At 52.9% G+C, this 5,250-nt stretch overlaps 1 protein-coding gene across 1 annotated transcript in view; it reads left to right on the forward strand.

Moving 5' to 3' along the window:
- The first annotated feature begins 2,822 nt into the window (after positions 1–2,822).
- Positions 2,823–5,250, forward strand: part of LOC121652025 (zinc finger MYM-type protein 1-like) — a 28,474-nt gene continuing 26,046 nt past the window's right edge. Inside the window, exon 1 of the mRNA XM_042004550.1 lies at positions 2,823–2,833. The gene's annotated coding sequence lies outside the window, so the exon portion shown is untranslated. The remainder of the gene's footprint in view (positions 2,834–5,250) is intronic.

Consider the following 5,250-nt stretch of genomic DNA (forward strand, 5'->3'; position numbering starts at 1 on the left):
CATTGAATCCCTTGTCAGGCGGTAGTCTGGTTTCAGGTCTTGGTCAGGATCAAAGTACACCTGAAGAACTGGAACGGTTGAATTCAGTCTTGTGTACAGGAGCGGTGCTCTAGCCTAAAATTATATGGAGATGAAATTAAAAAAAAAAAAAACTTACGTCTTATCATTTTCTAATTTTTTTTCTCAAATCAGAGTAATTACAATTACTTCTACTAGGACGGGTATTAGCCATCCAAGATGCAAGCAGGTGTGTATCTTTACAGCTTTTCATTGAGAAAAATATCTTCCCACCGGGCAATAGGGTAATGATGGGCATCTTAGGAAACAGTAGCCCATAGCATTTAACTTACCGTTCGTACGAACTCCGGCACAGCAACGAGAGTCTGCTGTATTAGCCTCCTTTGGTACCTCCGCTTCTTTCTTCTCAATATTGTTGTTTGTTGCAGTTTTATAATTATTTTAATCAGCAAAATAGCGTACAAAACAACCGGTGCCGCCATCATGGATGTCGCAGAAAATACGTAAAGGCGCAAGTTGATGGCGTAACCATCACTGTCCCAATTCTCCTGTTTTCCCACGCTTGTAACCTGCACACTCAAACACTTACGTGCACTTCTACCAAGTGCACACTTCATAGGGGACCATAGGGTGCAGTGTGGGTTGTCACGAATGGAGGTGGAGGTGAGGACCCAAATGCAGGCAGGAGGCAGAACTGGTGCAGGTAAAAAGGTTTATTACCCAGGAACTCACGACAGGGAACCACCGACGACGGGGATAAACTCCAGAGAACCGACCAAAACAAGACAGGCCCCAGGACAAAGTTCAGGGGGAGCCACCTGGAGGCAGAACAGACGGCAGGAGTAGGTCAGGAGGCCGGCCGGGGGGCCGGACGGACCGGGGCAGAACCTCCGGAGGACGACCCGGAGGCCGCGCAGACAGCAGGCTCCGGCCAGGAGGCCGGACGAACCGGGGCAGAACCTCCAGAGGACGACCCGGAGGACGCACAGACAGGTTTCCAGGCAAACGGGCAGGCTTGGACTGGCGCTCTGGAGGACGGGCAGGCTTGGACTGGCGCTCTGGCGGCGGACGGGCAGACTGGATCTCCGGCGGCGGACGGGCAGACCGGATCTCCGGCGGCGGACGGGCAGACCGGATCTCCGGCGGCGGACGGGCAGACCGGAGCCCTGGCGGCGGACGGGCAGTCCGGAGCCCTGGCGGCGGACGGGCAGACTGGAGCTCTGGGTCGGGCACCAGTAGTGGGTAAGGGGCGTCTCGACCCGAGACCCCCTCGGAAACAGGAATCAGAAGAGAGGCGTCACCACTGGAGACCCCCTCAGGAACTGGGACCAGAAGAGACGGGCAGGACCTGGGCACCGGCGTGGGACGCCGAAGAGCTGGGCAGGACCTGGGCACCGGCGTGGGACGCTGCAGAGCAGGGCAGGACCTCGGAGCTGGCGTGGGACGCTGCAGAGCAGGGCAGGACCTCGGAGCTGGCGTCGGACGCCGCGGCGCAGGGCAGGACCTCGGGGCAGGTGTGGGACGCTGAAGAGCTGGAGCAGACCTGGGAGCAGGCGTGGAGAGCTGGGGCACTGGAGCAGACCTGGGAGCAGGCAGGACCTCCGCAGGCTGCGCAGACAGGTTCTCCGCAGGCTGAGCTGACAGGTTCTCCGCAGGCTGAGCTGACAGGACCTCCGCAGGCTGAGCCTCTGGAGCTGGAGGTGAAACTGGAGGCGTGGGCCTGGGAGCCCGTGACGACACCCGTGACCGTGGAGCTGATGGCGTCACTCGAGACGTGGACCGAGGAGCTGGTGTCGACCTCCGAGACCTGGCCTGCCCCAGTGGTTTTGGGCTAATCGCCAGTCTGGTTCCCCAGAACGGCGACCACTCTGGATATTCCAGCGGCTCAGGCTCCGTGTCCAGTCCAAGGAGCATTCCCACCAGTTCATTTGACGTCATGTACTCGATGGGCTGCCGCCCCTGGTGCCTGGACGTCCTCCTCCTCCTGGACCTTGTGGGAGGAGGATCAGGAAACCACAGGTCTGGCTCCTCCACCGTTGGGAACCGGTCAGCATCCTCAGAACCGTAAAACTGATACCAAGCCATCAAACCTGCTGGGTCCAGTTGTGGTCAGATCCTACTGTCACGAATGGAGGTGGAGGTGAGGACCCAAATGCAGGCAGGAGGCAGAACTGGTGCAGGTAAAAAGGTTTATTACCCAGGAACTCACGACAGGGAACCACCGACGACGGGGATAAACTCCAGAGAACAAAAACCAAACATGACAAAATGAGGATCTGACAATGAATGACTGAAAACCGGGAGTACTTATACACAGAGGGAGTAACAAGACACAGGTGAGGTGGATGACTAATCAGACCAGGTGAACTAACGAGGCAGGAACAGAAAACCACAGGAACACAAGAGGGAAAACCAAGCATGACAAAACTGAAAACTAAAGCATGAACATAACTACAAACCAAGAACATGACCAAACTAATCATAACAAAAACCAAAATCCTAAACAATCAAAACACCCACCAAAACCCAGAAACCGTGACAGTGGGTATTGGGACAGGGCCTTACACGTCGTCTCCTTTGTCTGCGGCGGATCTCCTGCCGCTGGATTTTTCATCTTCTGACTTTCAGGAGCCTTCCAGCCTCGACGTGAGACGCCCGATTTTATAGTCCATCAGTAACATCTCCATCAAGCAGAGCATCAACACGACGATCTCTTCGTTCTCCATATTAGCTTGCCGTGTTGTTTTGTTTTTAGCGGGTTTTGTTTTGTTGTTATGTGGCGCTAAAGTCACACATCACTGTCGCAGACGTATGCGTCACATCGGTCCCGCTACCGCCCCCAACTCATGTGCGAATGCAACATGAAACAGTTCCCCTGGAGAAGAGCCGTTCTTAGAACTAGGACACAGTGGCGGTTCTAGACCACCTTTACAGGGGGGGCCAGGCTGGGGCCAGTGGGTTTTTCAGAGGGGCACATTCAGCCCAGAGCAAAAAAGAGGCTGACGCAAAATATATGATTCCTTTTTTCATTATTTTATAAAAACAAGTTACAAGTGAATTGTTACCGTCACGAAACTAGGATTTTTCAACATATCACATTTGCAACACAAGTGTAATTAACCCTTGTGCTCTCTTCGCTCATTTCAATGTATACCACAGGCTTTTGGTTTATCTCATACTTTATTTGGTTTGATTTTCTTTCTTTTTTCTTTTTCTTTTTCTTGCCTTTGGGATCGTGTTAGCTCTCTGACCTCTTTTTTTTTGTTTGTTTTTTTTTTTTTTTTTTTTTTTTGGAGTTCATCCCTGTTTTATTTTTTTTCTGTACTTTTATTTATTTATTTATTTTTTTTTTTTTTTTGCTGTCAGTCAGGAAACCCAAAAGAACACAAGGACCATGATTTTGTTGCAATGATTTATTGTGTTTCTCTTTTCTTTTTATTTTTTTACATTTATTTTTTTTTTTCTCTGGTCTCCCGGTACGACCGCTCCCGCTGAAGTTTCCGCATCTGCGTTACAGCAAGACGGACAGTACATGACCGCTCGGGTTCTGCACACATATCTCTTACACGCGTAGCACACATTTACCGTTTTACAATCTTTTTTCCAGGGACATATCTGACATCGTTTCCTTTTGCTCTTTTGTTTTTTTGCCGCTGGCAACGCTGTGGCGGGGGACGTGTTTGCATCATCATCGGCGGAGACAGCGGAGTCCTCCTCCTCCTGCTCCTGCTCCTCCTGCTCCTCCTCAACGTGAACAACGTTGGCATCTGAGCACAAGGATGAGGATGTTGTAGTAGGTGCGATGTTGTTCGGATACTCTTCCGGGTCTCTCGTAGTCTCCCCAACACAAGACGCTCGTCCTCGTCCTCGTATTCCTCCTCGTCCTCGTCCTGGTATTCGTCCTCCTCGTCCTCGTCCTCTTTCTTGTTCTCGTTCTCGTTCTCGTTCTTGTTCTTGTTCTTGTTGTGATGCTGCTGCTGCTGCTGCTGCTGCTGCTGATGCTGATGCTGATGCTGCTGCTCCTGTGGCTGCTCCTGTGGCTGCTCCTGTGGCTGCCGACGCTGCTGCCGATGCCCTCCTAGGCTCGACAAGCGTTCTGGTTTTCTTGGTTGAGGCGGAGGCAGAGTTGTTGTTTTTGTTGTTGTCGGAGGCAGAGGCAACGACGACGATGGAAGCTGAAGCCGGAGCCCCGCGGGGCATGTGGGTCCTGCGTCGGATCAAAGGGTCCACGAGCGCTAGTCCCAGCTGCTCCAGAAACAGCCTTCTCTTGTTGCGCTTGCGAGGTAACCAATCCGGATTGATTTCTCGCCACAGCACGAAGGCGTTGTAGCAAGACACGTCGATGATGTTGTGGAAAACGGCCACGGGCCAGCGAGAGGTCATCCTCCGGCAGCTGTACGTGGCTACGCATTTGTCAAGGTTGTCTACGCCTCCCTTGTTGCGATTGTAGCTAAGGATGATCTCGGGCTTTTGGACTCGTTGTTGTTGTTGTTGTTGTTGTTGTTGTTGTTGTTTTTGCTTTCCTCCTCTTCTTTTTCTTCTTGCGCTTCCCTCTTTGCCTCTTGCTGCTGCTGCTGCTGCTGCTGCATCCTCCTCATCCTCCTCCTCCTCAGAAGAAGAAGAAGAATCACGCCCACCACCTGCGCTCCAGCGGCTGCTGCTGCTGCTGCTGCGGCGGTGTTCGGGGCGCGTGCTGAGCAGCACCACCGCTCTGTTCTTTTTAGCTACGTGAGAAACGAGCGCGGCTCGGCTCGTGAACGCGTGCAGGGAAGAAAAGATTTGCCTGCCCTTGACCGCGAGCAAGGCGGCCGGGATCTCCGGTCTGTTCTTTCGAAGCGTACCGACCAAGGTGTTGTTGCGGTCCGCCGGAGAGAGGGGTTTCATAGCGAGATCGTAGGACGTGAAGAAATTATCACACGTGATGTTGCGGTCCCTGAGTCCCTCGGTCACTTCGAGCACGACTCTGGTGCCCAGGTTTTTCTCAGCAGCAGCAGCGGCAGCGGCAGCAGCGGCATCGGCAACAGTCACAGGAGCAGCAGCCACAGTTGTTGTTGTTGTTGTTGTTGTTGCCTCCGTTGTTTGTTTTTGTTTTTGTCTTTTCCCTGTGTAGATTTGCATCTTCCACGCGTAGCTGGACCTGGCGTCGCACGCTACCCACGATTTGATTCCATATTTGGCTGGTTTGTTGGGCATGTACTGGCGGAATGGACAACGACCTGGTGTTGTGAGAGG

The sequence above is a fragment of the Melanotaenia boesemani genome, chromosome 13 (genome assembly GCF_017639745.1).
Source record: "Melanotaenia boesemani isolate fMelBoe1 chromosome 13, fMelBoe1.pri, whole genome shotgun sequence".
NCBI classification, from domain to species: Eukaryota; Metazoa; Chordata; class Actinopteri; order Atheriniformes; family Melanotaeniidae; genus Melanotaenia; species Melanotaenia boesemani.